Source organism: Ambystoma mexicanum, chromosome 13, assembly GCF_040938575.1.
Source record: "Ambystoma mexicanum isolate Mex_15411 chromosome 13, UKY_AmexF1_1, whole genome shotgun sequence".
Taxonomy (NCBI): Eukaryota; Metazoa; Chordata; class Amphibia; order Caudata; family Ambystomatidae; genus Ambystoma; species Ambystoma mexicanum.
The window spans coordinates 278,432,022-278,452,559 of record NC_090938.1 but is presented as its reverse complement, the minus strand read 5'-3'; the positions used below and the strand labels follow the sequence as shown (position 1 = coordinate 278,452,559).

The following is a 20,538-nucleotide window of genomic DNA, read 5'->3' as shown; positions in this document are numbered from 1 at the left end:
CTTTACACCCCCCTTCCCCTTGTGCCTCCTCCCTGGGAACCGGTGTGTTATCGGGGTGCTGCCCCGTCATTGTTCTGGAGTACCAGGTCCAGAGTTTGGGGCATTCTGCGGCGGCACGCTCATCTGAGGGTTCTGTTGAGCCCTCAGTATGTGACCCAGATCCCGTGCCATATTTTGGACCTGGCGCTCTAACTGGGAAACCCGCTCAGGCTGATACGGGGCTCTATTTTCTCCCCTGGGCTGATCCCGGGAAGGGTAGCTATCCCTTCTCTGGTAGTACCCCTGGTTGGGAAGATTTTGGTACCCCTCCACCCTTGGCCTCCCCTCTCCCGGATTAGGTTGTCTGAGCTCAGGGAATTGGGGAAAGAAGGATGGATGATTTTGGGGCTGGAAATTGGGTGGATACCTGGGGAAAAAGTTCTGCCCAGGATTTGGAGAATTTCTGCCCTCCTGGGGGAAGTTAGGAGGGAAGTTCCCCGGGTCAGGTGCTTGGCTGGATCCCCCCTTGGGCTGGAGGAGTCCACACATAACCCAGGATTGGTCGGTTTCCCTTGTAGCGGGGACTTACATAGTCAGGGGAGCGGGGGACCCCATTTGTGGGACTACCTCCTCGACTCCCTGTCTGTGACTGGCCCGAGGGATTTCTGGGCTTAGGATTATTAGGTGCAGGTAGGTTTTTAGGCCCCCCCATCTCCAAGTCTTAAACGGGGGCAACCTTTACCTCTGCCACCTTGGCAGCAGCAGGGGTGCTGTTGGTTTTGGGGTTTTTGGGCGCATTATTTTTATTTTCTATGGGCTTCTGCACCTCATGGATCTGGGTAGCCTGTTCAATGACCCAGTCTAAAGATCTTTTCTCGTGAAAATCTCTCACGAGCTGGGTCATGATGTATTTGGGCAAGGCATGGAAAAATGTATTGACAAATTCTCTGCTGTCTGTGCGCACCCTTCTGGTGGTCTGCGCAAAGGCACGTTTCAGTTCTTGCACAAATTCTTGTCGGGCCTGATCCTCCCCACATTGCAAATTGTAGGCTGCCTTGCGAGCCTCTTGAGGATTTCTGTGAACAGAAAAATGTTTCAAGATGGCCGCCTTATAGGTGGACCATCTTAAATAATTTTGGTCCTCCAGCCCCGCAAAGAAACTGGAGTATTCTGGTGAGAAGGTCCACTTTACATATTGAATACAGCTTTGGCTGTCCTTCAAATGGAAAGTCTCCATCATTTGCTCGTAAAGCTCCAAGTGTTCCCAAACCAAATACTTGGCGTTCTTGTGATAAGGCGTGATGACACTCCTTATTGCCTTTATTTGCTTCAATGGGTCCTTAAGCAAGGCCCTTTTTGCCTTATTGGCCTTTTTGGTTCGGGTAACCCTGGTCCATTCATCCTCTGACTCAGAGGCACTGCTCCCAGAGGTTCCTGTCTGCCCTTCCAGGTTTTCCCGGATTCTGCGAGCCTGGGATTGGCTGGCAGAATGTGGGGACCTGGTCTCCTGTGTCCTGCGCCGTTCAGAGGAGTCTTCAGATTCCTCCTTGCTGCCAGGATTTGATGGGTACCCCCCCCACTGTCCTAACTGGGCAGACGTTTTCAGGATGCCCTTAATGGGCCTATTCTCCTGGGGTTCCCCACTAAATTGCACTGTGCTTGGGTGCCCATACCCGGATGCCCGCCCATCCATTCCTGGGAGGTACTGGCCTATGAGACCCATGCTTCTGGCTGGATAGTAATCTGCCATCCTTGTGGCCCGGTGCTCATGTGCGCCAGGGGACATGGGGGTGGCAGAGTCCAGGGACTGAGAGAAATAAAGGCCTCTGGTATTAGGGCTCCTGAGGTTATGCTCAGGAGTTTCCCTTTCCCAGCGAACCTGGTCTCTATCCGCCCCTGCTCCCTGTTGCAATGCAAGAGCCTGCGCTTTCAGTTCCTCAGCTAAGGCCTTACTAGACTCTATCAGTCGCTCCTGCATCGCTATCTGTTGTTGGAGCCTATCATTGTGCTGACAGAGAGCCTCATTTTCTCTCTGTGCCTCCTGATTGGTCCTGCAGTACTGGGCCAGTCTCTGCTGCAGGAGGGTTACCTCCTGAGCTGTGTCCCTATTGGCCTGCTCCTTTCTTACCAGAGCATCCTCCACCCTCCTGGTGTGCTCGAACAAGTTCTGGTGTTCTTTTTGGAGGTCACCCAGTCCCTGGAGGGCCAGGTGATTTTCTTCCATTTTCCTTTTTAAGTGGCAGACTTCCTGGCCTAAGGTATCCCTTTCCTGACTAAGAGCCTGCATCTGTGCCGCCAGGTCATCCCTTTGCCTTTGGAAGGCACCAGTTTTCTGGCGCTCCTGGTCAAACTCTGCCTGGGTATCCAGGTCTTTCAAAATCAGTTTATTGCTCTCTGCCTTCTCCCTATCTAGGTGGCTTTGCAGGGTGACTACCTGCTCAGCACATGCCCAATTGAAGTCTAACTGTTGCTCCAGCTTTTTCTGGCTCTGCAGTAGGGAGTCCAAACCTTCTTGGTACTCCTTCTGCAAGGCCAGAAATCTGGTATCCTGGTCCGTCTTTTCCTGTTGCAGCACATCCATATCCTCCTTTATTTTAGTGATGTACCGTCTGCTGTCATTTTCTGACTCCTGGCTCCTGAGCAGCCTCTGCTCAGAAGAGTCCAGATCAGATTGGGCCTTCTGTAGTGCCAGCAGTTGTCTACTCGCCAGATCTTGGCCTTCAGCACATTTGTCCTGCATGGCTCCCATATGTAAATATACATATGCAGCTACCCTGGCAATCTTGTGGTGCTCATCCTTAGCCTTAGGGGCCATATGTAGTTCACTCAGGGCCACATGTAGGGGACCCTGATCTCCTCATATAACTGACCCTGTTTCAGTGACCTGTTGCGCGATTGCCTGCAACCAGACCGTTTGGTCCTGATGAGTCCACTCACCTCTCACAAATAGCTTATGTAAGAAGTGTTCTCTGGCTATTTTGATGTCTACCAGTGTCGTCATTCTGGAATTTGAGTTCCTTCCTGACTTACAGAAGTTTGTATTTTATTTTTGCAAAACAGACCGTTTCCTTAGAGCTTTCCTTTGAGGAGTGCTTTACAGCGTAACACAGCGTGGTGATCCGAACGGATGTATGTCTCCTGTCAGTTAGCACACTGTATTAATCTGCACAAGTGATAATTCTAACCCAGACGTCCGGCTCGAGCCCCCACTTTGTAAGAGGATTCAATTCAACACTACAGCTAAGTCAATGCCTAGTCTGGGATACTGAATGGAAACCCTTATTGATATATCTTTATGTCCAGTTCATGAGTTCTGGATGACTACCCCTATATAACACCCCTCTCTTGGGATCCCCCTGACCCCACTGAGCCAAGAAGTAGTTCTGTTTTGCAAGTTAAAAGGTTTATATGAGAATTTAAACAATATATATATATATCACACTTTATAATAAATTAATAATTGAATATCACACTTAATCTGAGCAGTAATCAATAATGGATAGTCTGGCACTAGCACACTTCTTTATAATCAATGATGAGTGGTTATAGGATGGATAAGATAGCAGCAATACTTTTATGGTTTCAAATGGATGCAAGGTGGAATGAAAATGCAGTACAGAAAAAAAACTTGATAGGATTTCAGCAAAAGACAATGTAATCACTTTTCACAGGCAATTCACTCCCCCCTTTAAGCAATGCAAGGAAATGGAAGGAAAGCACACAGTTCTCAGTAATGCAATCAAATGTAATTCAGTTCACCCCAGCAAGCTTAGAGAAAACAGGTATGAGTTTGAAATACAGGCAAAAGTGCTTTGAATATGGTGACAATGCAGTGAGAAATATGCTGAAAATGCTTTAATTCCCTTCAGGAGGTTCAGGGTGAGTGGTATCTAGTTAATATGAGTTCAGGATCACTCTAGCAATGATTCAGGGATGGTTCTTAAGAGGCAAACGAAATTTGGCAGTTCATGCCAAAGCAGCTATCTTTTTACAAGTAAAGAAATCGGGCCAAATTGCAAATCGCGGCAAAATTTGCGAGTGCGAGAATCGCGATTACGCGAGAATCGTGTTACGGCAAAAGTATAAGGAGTAGCAAGTCGGTTCTAAGCTTGTTGAAAAGCTGAGATTCTAAGCTTTCAGAGGAAAGTTAAACCAAGTTCCTAGCACGAGATACAGATGATTAAATAAAGGTCGTTTTTCGGATTTGAAATTTTAAAAGTTCAAAGCGACAGGTTACAGCTTGCAGCTAGAAAATGACAGGTGACAGCTTTGCAAATGACAGGTGACAGTTAGGAGGCAGTTCTGGTTAGATTAAAATAGATTGAATTATATTATTTTAACTAAGAGATTGGTTCTGCACAGTTCTGCTAGGTACTCACAATATATCTTGAAATAGGCCTCCCCACGGATCTGGTCAGGTTTTGGACTGGACTCCGGTTCTGGTCTCGGCACTTCACAGTGATCTGGGTCAGCTCTCTGGTTCTGCTAACAGCGGTCTGGGTCACTCTGGATCTCTGGCCTCTGGTTCTGGATACTGCTCTGCTTTCTCTGGGTACAGCACTGCTTCTGGATCTTTCTGCACAGCTTTCTCTGGACCCAGCGCTGATCTGCACGGCTCCTGGATACTGCTACCGCTGTTAGGTTTGCTGGATGCTGAGGCCTACTGAGAAGAGTTCTCAGTTTGAGGGTTTAGGCCCTTGCTTTGAGTTCTGAATCAAGTTCTTTGGAGTTTTAAAGTCTAAGTGTTGAATCTGGTATCTTCTGGATGTTGTATGGTCCGGCAGAGCGCGTTGCAGCAACTGAATTTGAATGTCTCTACCTGTCCCAGCAGTCTCTTTTATGTGTTTTGAAAGTGGGTGGAGAGGCTAGCTTTCTAGGCCCAAGCCCTTCAGAGTTCTGATAGGTTGGAGAATTCTTTGCGTTCTCACTGGAGAGCAGGATTGTGTGTCAGAATGATGCCATTTAATGGCTTGCAGAAAGGACACTCCCCCGTCAGATTACACACAAATCTATATTTGACCTAAAGACATATTTGCACAGGTACACATTTGTTTAAAATTACATGCACCCATCACATATCACATGAGGTATACTCTGTTCAAACTCTGCTCTTCCTGGGGGCTTGCATTCAGAAATGGCAACATTTTGTGCTTTTTAGTGGGTTTTGCAACATCAGATTTTTCTCCAGATTTATGCACATGTACACCCCCCTCCCACACATATCTCAGTAACTTTCCAGGTCGCTGGCTTAAACAAAGAGTATGTGGTGTCAATAAATAGTGGGGTTTTGCCCCAGAACATCACACAAATTTCCAACGCGTCTTAAAACGTGCACAGAAAAATCACAAGAATTATGGTATCATTTAAATAATTTTGACAAGTCCGCACTGTGAGTTATACATCTTTCTTAAAATCATATTCTGGCCAACAGGGGTGTGTCTTTTCAGGTCACATGGTGTAGAAACCAGTTTATCCAGTTTCTGCCAAGCTCAGAGACCCTGCCCCTCCCAGCTTCTGCCAAGAGGAAGCTATTTTACGGCCACCCTAATAAACCATCTGCCTGGGCCCAGGACAGGCCTTTGTTCAACTCCCTGTAGCTGCTCCACCCCTAATCTAATCAGAGAGGTGACAACTCTTTTTGGCAAGGGGAAGAGTGGCTGAGCAGGTTTTAACTCCTGTGGGGGTAGATGTCAGGCAGAATTCAGTTTCATTAAGCCAGGTTTCAGATAAAATGTCACTTTTTGTTCCCAAGTTTAAGTCAAGACAATTTTTACATATGCAGCTAGAATGCTGATTCTAAGTTCAAAACTATGACATTTCAACAGTGACAAACTATGTGACACTCAAAAGTAGGTCACTCAGTTAATTTAAACATTTTCGATTTGTGGTAGTTTTAAATCCAGTTTCAGTTAGGCTGCTGCAGACCTGCAGAGCTCAGCCAGTCTTGTTATGAACATTGTTTTGGGGCTCTTCAACTTCCCAGATTTAGTATGCACACATACTTCATTCTGCCAGATGTCCGCTGGTGTTCAGTGAGATTTTTGGATGTGTTGCAATGTTTGAAAATTGGCATTTTGAGCTGGCATTCAGAGAAACAAAAGGTGATTTTAAAGTGCGGTTTTTCCTTTGGCACACATTTCACTCATGGCACCCCGGCCCATCCTGCTCGCACTGGTGGGTGGCAAGTTAGGCAACCATTTTAGTGTGCACAAACTGCGTGGTTCTCCTGGATTCTGGCGCACATGTGGGCTTTTTGGCCATCTTGGATTTTCTAAGCCCACAGTACCAAATGTTGCAGCATGATAGCTCAAACGTGGGTCAGGACACCCAACACCTGCAACCACGAGGCTGTACTTAGGAATCGCTGGTGACCCGCTGAAGGACTGCTCCTCTGCACTGCTGTCGCCTTGTGAAACCCTTTTTACCTCTGATCGAACCAGAAGGCCTGTACTGGTACTTCGACCCTTGGAATAGCGGGAACAGCTATTCTCGGCATCTTCACCACCTCCTGCTCGTAAGCCTTCGGAAGCGTCTCTGGACCATCCAGCAGACTGACCAGCCCACACAGGAGTCTTGCTCTGTAACCGCTGCCAGGTTGTGTAGTATTTCGAGTCCTTTTCACTCTCACACGATTCGTACACTTGGCGTTCCCAGGTCTGAAGTGAGTAGTGTACATTTGGCTGAGGTACACACGGCCGCTCCGTTGCCCTGCTGTGGTAACAAACTGTGCAGGTTCACTTCATTTGGGACATCTTTAACTCAACTTTGCTGCTGCAGAATCAACACGACGACGAGACGTCCCCTGCTCTCCTGAACCTGCCAGCGACTGAAACTGACGCGGAGAAGCCTGGGTCTGCTTGCATCGGGGACCGGTGAGTAGCATAGCTAGGAACTGGTCGCCCTCCTGCAGGAGCCCATAGCTTTTCCCCGCTGTGTCAAAACAGCACGCCTTTCCGTATTCGTGCTCTGCTTCTGCCCACAGTGGAGGCTGCGCTTGAGTCGCGGAACTCTGTTCTTCTTCATTTGTGCACTAAACTGAACTGCCTGATTCCCTCGAAGAGACTCCCCTTTTTGCCCGTTGGCACCAGCGTGTGCAGGTACTTTTGAGCACAAGGCTCAACTCTTCGTAGGGCTCGGACTTCCTTTTAGCAGGTGCCTCTGAAGGTGGACTTGGTCTAAGCATTATTTCGCACTGCCTGTTTTCCTTCCCTTTTAGGTGGACTACACATTTCGTGCATCTAACGCTTGAGACTTGTTTGTATTTGTATATATATTGTATTGGTATGGTATGTGTTGGTTTACTAGAGTTGTATTGTGATTTCTCGCTACGGTCATTGTTTTAAAGGCCTTGGAATAAATGTATATATATTTTTAATATAACACCTGCTTGGAGTAGTTTGTAAGTGTCCTTGCTTTGTGTGCTCATTGCAGGCTTTCAGTCACCCTCACCCCTCTTGAGACCTAGTCTTGACCGCCGCGATCGCTACCCTGATTGGTCTGGCTTGTCCAGAGGTTACCCTGTTCCAAGTAATTAGGTTGGCCTTCTGAACTTCTGCGCCGCCAGGACAGAGTTCAGAAATCCGTCTTAACAATTAGCAATTACCCTCCCAATGATTTTGTCCAAACTCTATGGCGAGAATTTCAAATTCAGGAGGCAGAGCTCTCAAGTTGTGCTTCATATTGTTATGAGTGTCACACCAACGAGTACACCATCCAAACAAGAGTAGTTCACTGACACCATTTTTTTGTTGTACTTCTTGTATTGCATGTTCATTACAAATTACAGGAATGCAAGTTGCGGGATTAAGAGGAAACCACTACTTGTTTAAGTCACTCACACCTGCCCAGTGCCAACTTAAAATCATTGTGATCCATTTGAGCCACACCAACCACTTAATCCACCACACCACTTTTCTCACTTGTTAAAGCCCTTTGACAAATTATCCACCAAATAATACTGAAGTTCACTGATTGTGACAGAGGCTGGTTTGGAATTGAAGAGAAGGAGTGTATGATCTCATTCGGAGTTTGGCAGTAACTTGCCAGTAAATCAGCCAGATTGCTGGTAAAATCGGTTACTGTTACCGTCACTCAGTGCTGTGGATTTAGCAAGAGATTCCGAGTGGTGGTGTGGTGGTATTAGTCCCCTTTCCTTTTTTGACTCCATAGGGTTTTGGTGGGTTTACTGCGAGCAGTAATTCCATCACAGTAAATCTGCATATGTTTGGCATTCACATGAAGGATTTACCTGCAGCATAATTCTGAAGGTAAATCCTCCACTTCAAGGAAAATTGGCAATAATTCCATTACCGCCAAACAAAAGAACAGTAACGGAATGACTGCCATTTTTTGGCAGCACCGCCAGACTTAGAATAAGGTCCATGGTGCTTTAATTACAACACTGAAGTGCATCCAGCAGATTATTATTCATTGCTGCTAGCATAGGATATTGTGCACTGCTGAAACTGTAGTGCAGCACTGTGCTCCATTGCGCAGTAATATAGTCCTGAGTCATGCATATTCGTGTGGCTCAGGTGCAGGGATGTGTGTTTGTTCTCTGTTTGCAACACCATTGTGATTTCCCTCTCCTGACTGATGCCACTCGTGCTCCGTGTCAGGATATGTTCTGGTGGTCTGCCATAGCCCTGCTTATACCACTGCAGGCTGTACTCCGACCCCTCGTAGCTGCAGTTTAACTGAACAGGACCCCCTTCAGCAACAAACATATTTTCAGCCTGCAAGACTTTGTACTGCCCCAAAACACCTGTGAAAACAGAGAATATGTGAAGTTAATTCAAATCAAACCGTATGCCAATACCCTGTTTTGCGAGCGCCTCCGGAAGCCTAAACATAGCTAGACATGTGTGTAGATATAGTAGATGAATAAAGGCCAGAGTTATACATGCCAGGATGCTAACATGCGATTTCAAGTTAAACACTGATCTTTGAAATAAGATCACTCGCTAAGCTATCTAAGTGGCTAGGCCACTCTGAATACCTCAGAAATAGCATAGCAATGTACATTTTCATAGTACCTGGCAGTGTTGAAATGATGAGGGCGAGCACTGACATTTTGCAGGCTGGGGAATGAGGTTTTGTGGTGCTTGCATAACGTTTTGTAGCACTCCATGTTCTGCCCCCGCCCCCACAGTTCAGCACTAGTAATGTAAAAAATAAATAAAAAAGAGAAATATCGTCAAGTATGACAACATAACACAGTGTCAGAAGCTCGTTTCCGGCTTTTGGACAAAACTATTTTTAAAACCTTCATAACCATAGAGTTGTTCTTGATTTAGAGGGCCTATGGCAGAAGACCATGCAGGCTCATTATGAGTCTGGTGGCATATGGTAAATGACGCCACTTTTAGCATACCGCTGAATCAGAAGTCGTTTCTAATTCCGCCAGCAGAATTAGCGCCAGAGGAAATAACTCAAACATGTGATGACATGATCCCCTGTGGAATCATAGTCAAGATACAAAATGGTATTTCTGCTGTATTACAAGTTGAGATACCACCAAAAATGGGTGGTAATTCCAACAAAAACACAGTGCAGTTACCTCCACCTGGTAGGAGGAGCTCAATGCATACAGCTGAATATAATTAGGCCACAGGTGCACCCAATCCACTCAGGAAGCGGACATAAGGCCCACACCTGCCTCAAACACACTTTCCACCACCATGTTGCCACTAGCTGTTGCGTATTTGGACATGCAGCTGTTCCTGCTCCGCATTGAGCTGCAGAGGTTGGAAGAGCAGTGTTAGGGAGAATTCTCTGTTTAGGCTGATTTTCCTAACCTAGTGAGTCCCCCAGCAGCTTTGCTGGATTTTTGGGGTTTATTTTTTTCTCCTGCCAAGAGTGAGACTCTTTTACCCTCACTCTTGGACATGATTTGAGTGTGTTTCTTTGGATCTAGAAGTGTTTAATGGGCTATGGGGTCTTTTACTCCATAGGGTTTCATGTGTTTTTGTGATATGTGTTACACAGCACCCTCAGTGCAGTAACTACGGGGTGTCATAGTGACCCCCAGTATAGACTCCATACCCTGGGACTGACTACTGTCTCCCAGGGCATGTAAAGTCACCATTGACTTTACTAGTCTTAAATTCTGAGCAGAACCAGTACCAACCATCATATTGTGGACGTACTGGCTGGGGCAATTCGATTGCCCCAGGGTCTGTTAGTCGAGGGGGCACGTCTCCGTCCCCCCTGATCGAGTTTTGGCTGGTGGCAGTGGATACTACTTTTTATATTCAACCGCAAATATTTTCCCATGGGATTTCCCATTGTTTTAGGCTACTATCTTTATTTAATTATTTACGGTAGCCTCGAACATACCGCCGGTTTATTTATTTAATATTAATTCTCCGGTTGGTATTTTTTGCCAAAACTTGATTCTAAAATGGCGTTTGTGTTCTCTTCTGTGACTCCAACCCAAGTTGAGCCCTTTGTTACACTTTTTGGCGGGCTTCTCCACAGAAGCCCTCCAAAGTGGTGCCACTATGTCTGGGGTACTTAGGAGGGGTGGAGGGGAATTTAGGCACCCTGGGCTGAGTTGCCTAGGCAACTCAAGTCGCACTCCGTCCTGATTGGCCCAAGTGGTGAGCCGGCCGGCTCACCACTTAGCATGTTTGAGTGACAGCTAGGCTGAGTGAATGGGGGTTTGCTGCATAAAAGCAGGGCTTTGGGGACTGGAACTTCAGAAGTCGCCACAGGACCTAACAATCCGACGAGGGAGAAGCTGAGCTGACCTGCCACGACACCACCACCGGTGGAGCCCTGCTGGACTGCCTCACCACTTTTCCCAACGACAGAGGAGATCTCCCGCCGGAGAGTCTTCTTCCTTTGACTGGTGGGGATAACCAGTTTCACCGTCTTTTCGCTTTCCCGACGTACCTCGTGGCCGCCTTGCCTGTGCCAAGCACCCCGGCAACCGGGATACCACGTTTTACCACGACCGCGAGACAAAGGTACCACCTTTAACCGGAAAACTCCACGGCTGGTTTCTGCCCTGGTAGTGCAACGACCTTCATCTTTCCTCCAAGTCGAGATCTTCTCTTCCCCTGGACGATGACGCAACTTGCACCCACTACCAGGAACAACTGCCACCGCTGGAGGATCCTTCCCACTTAAGGTACTGTGTCCCGCCTGGCTTCCCTTGCTACCGACTGTACGGGGTAGATTTAGCCCCCGGCTTTCGAACCTGGGTTAGCCTGGGACACCTTGGCTAAACTTTTCTAAGCCTCTCTAAATGCTTTTCTGAACCCTCTGCAAGACTTTCTAAGCCTAGTGTAACTGTGTGATCTTGGGCGCATTTGTGCTCTGCTCTCTCTAAGAGTGGGCCCAGCCTTTGGACTTTGGCTCACCAGTGACTTTTTGCTCTCTGCCTTGCTAACAGTGTTCTGGAATCGTAGAGTGGTGTACCTTTTCATATTCTGTCTCCCCCCCCCCCTTTTTCACAAACTTATTAGAGTGCAATCTAGTTAAGCGCTCACCTCTGTATGAAAATAAGTGGTGTTTTACTGTGACTTTCTAATATGGAAAAAGGGGTGTATATATCATAATAGTAACTGTGTTTATAATATTTTACAATAAGAGTGCTGGAGTGTTTCAACTGTGTGTTTTTAAATAAATAATTATATACTTTGATACCAAAGCTCTGGTCAGTGTTTGCTTGTATTATTGTATCTGAGTGCCTATTGAGTATACTTTGCATACTGCCTAACTCTTCTTGAGGGAAGTCTGACTGCTCAGCCACAGCTACCAGGTAAATCTGGGTGGTACAGACTGCTACCAAGTGGGTTTACTGCCAACACCTGTAGTCTTAAATCTTTTGCAGTGGTCCCTAAGGGAACTGCACAGGTTTCTGCCTAACACTGGTGGCAGCGGTGGGATTTGTATTGAGTATACACTTTAGAGTGCTTGAGGATACCTTAGTACAACTAACCACAAAGCTTAGCACTGAAAAAGTAATCTTTCTAACATGTCAACTATGGAAACTTATAGTCAAGAGTCCCTTGCTACAAAAACTGCTGATTGTTTAAGAGTATTGTGTAAGCATAAGAACCTCCTGACTAAAGGCAAGAAAATGGAGTTAATAGAAAGGTTGTTAGCTAACCAAAGTCTGGATGATGGGTCTGAGGAACCTAACATGCCAGAAAATGTAGATAACAGTATAGAAATTGATATTGATCCAAATGTTGATAATCTTGAGGAAGAGTCAGAAGAGGAGGGTGAGGCTGCTGTGACTGTCCCCCCTAGGCCCCTGTCTGCTCTACTTGCTGTACCTACTGGGCCTTTGCCAAGTCCCACACTTAGTCCTCAATATCTCGAATTAGAGAAAATGAAACTTGAACTAGAGTTCAAAAGACTGAATACTCTGGCTGAACAGAGACATCAGGAAATGAATCAAGAACTAAGGCTAAGGGAAATGGAGCTCAAGCATGAGCTAGAAATGAAGAAATTATCTGTCGAAAATGCTTCTCTCTCTGGCTCCTCTAGAAGTTCCAGTCCTAAAAGACCCCGGATGCCTAAAGAATTGGTTGGTATGTATGAGCTTAAGTTGGATGTGTTGGACTGGTTGTCTCTGTTTGAATATAATCATGGGCTCCAGAACATCACAGGAAATGACTTACTCACCTGGTTGTTCTCTAGGCTTCCCCCTGTTGCAACTGATGTGGTAATGGAGTTGGGGGAGGAGGATAGGAAAGAGTATGAATGTGTGAAACTAGCTCTGATAGCTAGATCTGGGAAGACCCCTTCCCAGTATCTTAAGAGGTTTAGGACCCTCAAAAAGAATGATGGTACCCCTTGGGCTAACTGGCTGAGTGAGTGTTTGAAAAACTTAGAGAGATGGATTAAGGGTTACAAAGTGAACACTTATGAAGGTATGAAGAATCTTTTTATGTTGGAGTCAATTTATGATGCCTGCTCTCTTGAGCTCAGACAGCACTTGGCTGATTCAAATGATTTAGATTCCAGGAGACTAGCTAAGGCTGCTGACTTGTGGGTTGCCAACAGGGCCACTCACAAGGATTCAGGGGTCACTCAGAAAAAGGATGAGGGAAAGCAGCCACCTAAAGTGAATCCAGAGAATTCTAATACCTCCCATCCCAAAGAGGGCCACAAACAACAAAATAACCAGGGTAAGCCCCAGGGTAAACCGAATCAGGCTAGTGTACCTTCTGGTCAACAACCAGAAGGAGGTCAGAACAAGCCACCCTTTCAGAGAGCATTTGGACAATGCTATATCTGTAAGGCTACTGACCATATCAAAGGGGATCCCAGATGCAAGGGTTAACCTGCAGGGATCAGCACAGTCTCCTTAGCCTTCACTCCTGAGGATGAAGTACAGATGGCTAGTGCCCACTTTGAACTCTTTGCTGAAGAACCCTTGGGTCTTCAAGCAACTGTAAACTTATAGCCTAAGGGTCTGGTTAGTCCCCAGAATAGGGTGGTGTATAACTCCCTACCTGTTAGCTCTAAGGTGTATTATGTGGACAGTGTTCTTGTCAATGGTCAGGATACTCCTGCCAGGAGAGACACTGGGGCCAGCAGAACAGTAGTGGATGAAAGCTTCCTTCACCCTGAGGATGTGGCAAAATCACCCAAAGGTCCCACTAAGATGTCTGGAGGCCCTGTCCAAATGGTTCCTATTCTACCAGCCCTTATTCAGTGTAACAACATGACAGTAAGGATCCCTGTCAGTGTTCAGACTGAGGTGCCTGGGAAGGTCCTGTTGGGGAATGACCTGAGAACTCTAGAAGTAGTGTCACATACCCCCAGGCCTCCCAGTATGGAGAACCAGAACCTAACCAAATTGGCTAGAGAGGCCACCTTAAGGGACCACTCTAAGCCTGTGGGAACCTCTACTGAGACCCCCACTACAAGCCCTGGTGTTAGTAAGTTGACCTCTAACCCAGGCACATTTCAGGCTAGTACATTAGGGAAATGGGAGCCCCAACCAAGCTCCATCATTGTTCCCCCAGTTTCAGAGTCTGTGACTCCCCCTGCTTCAGAGGAAGAGGTGGATAAACCTACTGGGTCCTTACCTAGGCCTAAGAGAACTGGTATTTCTCAATGCTGGTGGAAAACCAGGAAAGTAAAAGTCTAAGGCCAAAAACCTTCAGACTGTTGGACCTTCTACTGAAGACCCCAACTCAAAACCTAGTATTAGGGGGGAAACTCCTAAAGTAGGTAAGGTTAAATCTAAGAGGAAGGGGAAGCAGGTACATTGCCTAACCCCAACCCCTCCAACCAAGAGGCCTAAAACCCAACCTGCTCCCCCAAGAGAGGTGGTGAGGAACCTTGGAGGCCCCTCTAGATCTAAGGGAATCCTTTATAAGGACCCCTTGAAAAAGCATAACACAGGTTCAGAAGTTGTACCAACTTCTGAGGGACTGGTCAACCAGATCCCCTATAACTTTAAAAAGACTGATGTTCCTCAAAGGGTTTGTAGGTCATATAGCTTACAAAGGAAAACCTTTGATTGGGCCATAGAACATAGGTCAAGGTGTCACCATCAAAATGCTGATGGACTCTCTAGGATGTATGTCATCGACTAGAGGTATGAGGTTCATCCAGGAGTGGATTAAATCCTCCTGTCCCTTAGTCTAGGGGGGGGCGAGTGTTAGGGAGAATTCTCTGTTTAGGCTGAATTTCCTAACCTAGTGAGTCCCCCAGCAGCTTTGCTGGATTTTTGGGGTTTATTTTTTTCTCCTGCCAAGAGTGAGACTCTTTTACCCTCACTCTTGGACATGATTTGGGTGTGTTTCTTTGGATCTAGAAGTGTTTAATGGGCTATGGAGTCTTTTACTCCATAGGGTTTCATGTGTTTTTGTGATATTTGTTACACAGCACCCTCAGTGCAGTAACACAGGGGTGTCATAGTGACCCCCCAGTATAGACTCCATACCCTGGGACTGACTACTGTCTCCCAGGGCATGTAAAGTCAACATTGACTTTACTAGTCTTAAATTCTGAGCAGAACCAGTACCAACCATCATATTGTGGACGTACTGGCTGGGGCAATTCGATTGCCCCAGGGTCTGTTAGTCGAGGGGGCACGTCTCCGTCCCCCCTGATCGAGTTTTGGCTGGTGGCAGTGGATACTACTTTTTATATTCAACCGCGAATATTTTCCCATGGGATTTCCCATTGTTTTAGGCTACTATCTTTATTTAATTATTTACGGTAGCCTCGAACATACCGCCGGTTTATTTAATTAATATTAATTCTCCGGTTGGTATTTTTTGCCAAAACTTGATTCTAAAATGGCGTTTGTGTTCTCTTCTGTGACTCCAACCCAAGTCGAGCCCTTTGTTCCACTTTTTGGCGGGCTTCTCCACAGAAGCCCTCCAAAGTGGTGCCACTATGTCTGGGGTACTTAGGAGGGGTGGAGGGGAATTTAGGCACCCTGGGCTGAGTTGCCTAGGCAACTCAAGTCGCACTCCGTCCTGATTGGCCCAAGTGGTGAGCCGGCCGGCTCACCACTTAGCATGTTTGAGTGACAGCTAGGCTGAGTGAATGGGGGGTTGCTGCATAAAAGCAGGGCTTTGGGGACTGGAACTTCAGAAGTCGTCACAGGACCTAAGAATCAGACGAGGGAGAAGCTGAGCCGACCTGCCACGACACCACCACCGGTGGAGCCCTGCTGGACTGCCTCACCACTTTTCCCAACGACAGAGGAGATCTCCCGCCGGAGAGTCTTCTTCCTTTGACTGGTGGGGATAACCAGTTTCACCGTCTTTTTCGCTTTCCTGACATACCTCATGGCCGCCTTGCCCGTGCCAAGCACCCTGGCAACCGGGATACCACGTTTTACCACGACCGTGAGACAAAGGTACCACCTATAACCGGAAAACTCCGCGGCTGGTTTCTGCCCTGGTAGTGCAACGGCCTTCATCTTTCCTCCAAGTCGAGATCTTCTCTTCCCCTGGACGACGATGCAACTTGCACCCACTACCAGGAACAACTGCCACCGCTGGAGGATCCTTCCCACTTAAGGTACCGTGTCCCGCCTGGCTTCCCTTGCTACCGACTGTACGGGGTAGATTTAGCCCCCGGCTTTCGAACCTGGGTTAGCCTGGGACACCTTGGCTAAACTTTTCTAAGCCTCTCTAAATGCTTTTCTGAACCCTCTGCAAGACTTTCTAAGCCTAGTGTAACTGTGTGATCTTGGGCGCATTTGTGCTCTGCTCTCTCTAAGAGTGGGCCCAGCCTTTGGACTTTGGCTCACCAGTGACTTTTTGCTCTCTGCCTTGCTAACAGTGTTCTGGAATCGTAGAGTGGTGTACCTTTTCATATTCTGTCTCCCCCCCCCCCTTTTTCACAAACTTATTAGAGTGCAATCTAGTTAAGCGCTCACCTCTGTATGAAAATAAGTGGTGTTTTACTGTGATTTTCTAATAGGGAAAAAGGGGTGTATATATCATAATAACTATGTTTAGAATATTTTACAATAAGAGTGCTGGAGTGTTTCAACTGTGTGTTTTTAAATAAATAATTATATACTTTGATACCAAAGCTCTGGTCAGTGTTTGCTTGTATTATTGTATCTGAGTGCCTATTGAGTATACTTTGCATACTGCCTAACTCTTCTTGAGGGAAGTCTGACTGCTCAGCCACAGCTACCAGGTAAATCTGGGTGGTACAGACTGCTACCAAGTGGGTTTACTGCAAAGACCTGTAGTCTTAAATCTTTTGCAGTGGCCCCTAAGGGAACTGCACAGGTTTCTGCCTAACAAGCAGCACAGGGTACAGGGGGCAGAGAGGAAGGGATGCCATGCAAGGCAAGCACATATAACCCGTGTCAGGCCCTCACCCTGGACCTTGACTGATAAACAGCTAATAACCCTGTACCGGCTGAAAATGGAGATCAATGCTGAGCTGTTCATCCTGACTCAGAATGACAGAGAGCAGTATCAACATAAGATCAGCCTTACCCAAGCCGCTGAAGCTTGTGTCAATCCTACATTTCTTGGCAACTTGCACCTTCCAGCACACCGTGGGCATGCTCCATGGCATTTCCCAGCCTGCATTTTCTAATGTGCTTGTGCAGGTGCTGGAAGCTCTCTTGCGCCATATATCCTGAGACATCTCCCTGCCCACCACCCAGCACAGGAGAATGCCATGAAGGCATTTTCTGTATGCAGAAGCCCACATGTCCAACTGATTGCTGCTCTGTACTGCACCCATGTGGCATGGTGGCCCCCCAGGCATCTGAATAGGTATACCACACCATAATGCAATATTGCTCCCTGTATGTCCAGGTCACCTGCAATCCTGACCTCCTCCTTACACACTGCTGTGTTCACTGCCTGAGTTCCACCCACGATGCCATGGTCCTGAAGAACAGCACACAGACTGGGTACATGGAGAGGCACAGAGGGCAATGGACATGGATACTGGGTGAGTACAAGTGCCATAGCACACACTGATCTTGCAGCACTGGTGAAATGCCATGCGAAGGGGGAGATGTTACCACAACTGAACAAAGGATGCCCTTTCAAGTCCCTGTACATGTAGGACCTGCCCTCTCACCCCTTTGACCCGTGAAACTGTGCAAGGCCCTGATCAAAATATGGAAGTGGCCATCGTGAAACACGTACCCTCTTGTTCAGTTCTCTTGAGTCTGCACACAAACACCATTGATTTTAGCACACCAAATATGGGAGTATGTGATGCACTATGAATAGGCCTAATGATTCCTCTAGATTCAACATTTTTGATCATTTCAGCCAGTGACTCCATTAATGCCAGTGGCAACCTATATTTCTGCACACATACCGTCTCCCTCCCATGTCCTTCTGGTAGTATGGCAACATGCAAATCGGTCAGCCCACAGTCGTAGGCATCTTTGGCAAAAACCTGTTTGAACTCAAAAATATTTTCCTCAATTGGTCTTTTTCTTCTTCATTTGTGCAAGCATCTGCAAGTTGAATCTGCTCCTCTATCATTTTAGCAAACTCTTGGAAGTTGTTAGGGAGAATTCTCATTTATGGCTAATTTCCCTCACCTAGTGAGTCCCCCAGCAGCTTTGCTGGACTTCTGGAGTTTATTTATTTCCTCGTGGTATGAGTGAGAGCATTTCCCCCACTCTTACCTGTGTTTTGCTATGTGTTTCCATCTGTTTTTGTGATTGTGGGCTCTGGAATACACCACTTCAGTAGGCCCCTTCTTTGTGTGTGTCACACGGCACCTTCAGTGCCGTGGCAAGTGTTGTCTTTGAGACTTCCCTCAATTCCATTTCTGAGGCGACTACTGTCCCCCAGAAAAGGGTAAAGTTACCATTAACTTAAACAAAGGGATTGTGGGGGTAGGGCCCTATTCAGGAGTGCGCACACCTGGAAGTCTAAATGGATGATCAGATCAGATATTGGTAAAGCTGCTGTCGTGTGGATGGTGAGGTGATCTCGCACTATCACCTGGACTAAATCAAATTGTAAGGGGTAACCATCTGCACAGGCTGCGCTTGTTACCTGTAGTATGCTCACTAGGTGTGATAAGTTTGAACAGAGTGGATGAGGAGTGTTCACAAAAAAAGACACAACTGATTTATGGTGCAATTGATTAGTGAATCAAAGAGCCCAGCTTTAATTCCTCAAGTCAATACTAGGACATCTTGATTTAAAGTGCCCCAAAAACAAATGATACATTCTTGGTACACATGGGTACACATTTCGTGTCCAAAACAAAGTACATGCATAGAATGCCAAAAGTAGAGAAAATGCCAAACAAATGTCAAAAAAATGCAGAAAATGCCTCAGATGTCAAGAAATACAGAAAATGCCGTCAGTAAATGCGAAAAAATGCCAACAAATGTCAAATAATGCAGAAGATGCCTCAGATATTAAGAAATACAGAAAATGCTGTCAGGAAATGCGAAAAAATGCCAACACGTGTTTCAACCAATGAGGTCGTCATCAGGGCATGTAGATACATATAGTACATTGGGCTATAGTGCTGATACTAAATCCTGAACTGTGTGCATTTTAGAAACCTGCCAGGGGGGGGGGGGAAGGGTGTCAAAGCAAGGAGCAATTGGAAATGGGAGAGAAAAGAAGAAAAAAGATGAAAAACATACTGTTTAAATTCCTGCGTGCATAGCATGACTCTGAAGGTAAATATGTAGGCTATGAAAAATAAAGCATACCTTATTGTAATTGTTCTCTGTCAAACTATAGAAAAAATGGAGCAACGGACGGTTCCAAAAGCATGTTACTGGTCAGTTCAGTGTACTGTGAAATATAAAGCATATAGAGCGTATTTAGTCTATTCAGAAAAGCTTGCTTAGGTAGATAATATAATCACCGATTGTTAGTATCATGTGCAATAAATGAAAGGCAAAGAGTTATTACCTTTACTTCTAGACAGGTCGTGGTATATTGCTCGGCAGAAAAGCCGTTGGTGTGGCAATAATGCAGTAAACAGGTTCGTGTTGGGTGTGCTGATTCCGGATATCTGGCCGTAATCTGTGAAATGAATATAACACCGTGTTTATGTGAGATGGGTTTAAATGCGAGCCGTGTAAGTTGCTAAAAGCGATAATAAATGCTTACCGGCTTGTGAATTAGACGTGCTCAGTGGCAGGCAGTTTCTCCAGTGCTGAAGGCAATCTCAGTTACGAGGGGTTACTATAGTAACCTCTGCAGGGTCAGTCAGGTGACATAGTCACCTGACCTGGTTGCTAAGACTTGGGCTGGGGAACCAATTAATGAGTTGTGTGTAGGGTGCCATCACACTTGTGTCTTGTAGTATTAATAGGATTAGGCAAGGTACTTTTGGTAGTGTTGATATAAGAAATATGTATAAAAAATGTGTATAAGGACATGTCACAAGCCGGTAAGCATTTATTATTGCTTTTAGCAACTTACACGGCTCGCATTTAAACCCATCTCACATAAACACGGTGTTATATTCATTTCACAGATTACGGCCAGATATCCGGAATCAGCACACCCAACACGAACCTGTTTACTGCATTATTGCCACACCAACGGCTTTTCTGCCGAGCAATATACCACGACCTGTCTAGAAGTAAAGGTAATAACTCTTTGCCTTTCATTTATTGCACATGATACTAACAATCGGTGATTATATTATCTACCTAAGCAAGCTTTTCTGAATAGACTAAATACGCTCTATATGCTTTATATTTCACAGTACACTGAACTGACCAGTAACATGCTTTTGGAACCGTCCGTTGCTCCATTTTTTCTATAGTTTGACAGAGAACAATTACAATAAGGTATGCTTTATTTTTCATAGCCTACATATTTACCTTCAGAGTCATGCTATGCACGCAGGAATTTAAACAGTATGCTTTTCATCTTTTTTCTTCTTTTCTCTCCCATTTCCAATTGCTCCTTGCTTTGACACCCTCCCCCCCCCCCCCTGGCAGGTTTCTAAAATGCACACAGTTCAGGATTTAGTATCAGCACTATAGCCCAATGTACTATATGTATCTACATGCCCTGATGACGACCTCATTGGTTGAAACACGTGTTGGCATTTTTTCGCATTTACTGACGGCATTTTCTGTATTTCTTGACATCTGAG

The 20,538-nt window shown here is 46.1% G+C and overlaps 1 long non-coding RNA gene across 1 annotated transcript; it reads right to left on the bottom strand.

Annotated features, from left to right (window-relative positions):
- Positions 1 to 19,131: 19,131 nt before the first annotated feature.
- On the bottom strand, positions 19,132 to 19,600 carry LOC138520128 (uncharacterized). Its single transcript, XR_011282802.1, has 3 exons — positions 19,539 to 19,600; positions 19,338 to 19,451; positions 19,132 to 19,217 (listed from the first exon to the last, which is right to left on the bottom strand). It is a non-coding gene; the product is annotated as an uncharacterized lncRNA (long non-coding RNA).
- Between the last annotated feature and the right edge of the window lie 938 nt (positions 19,601 to 20,538).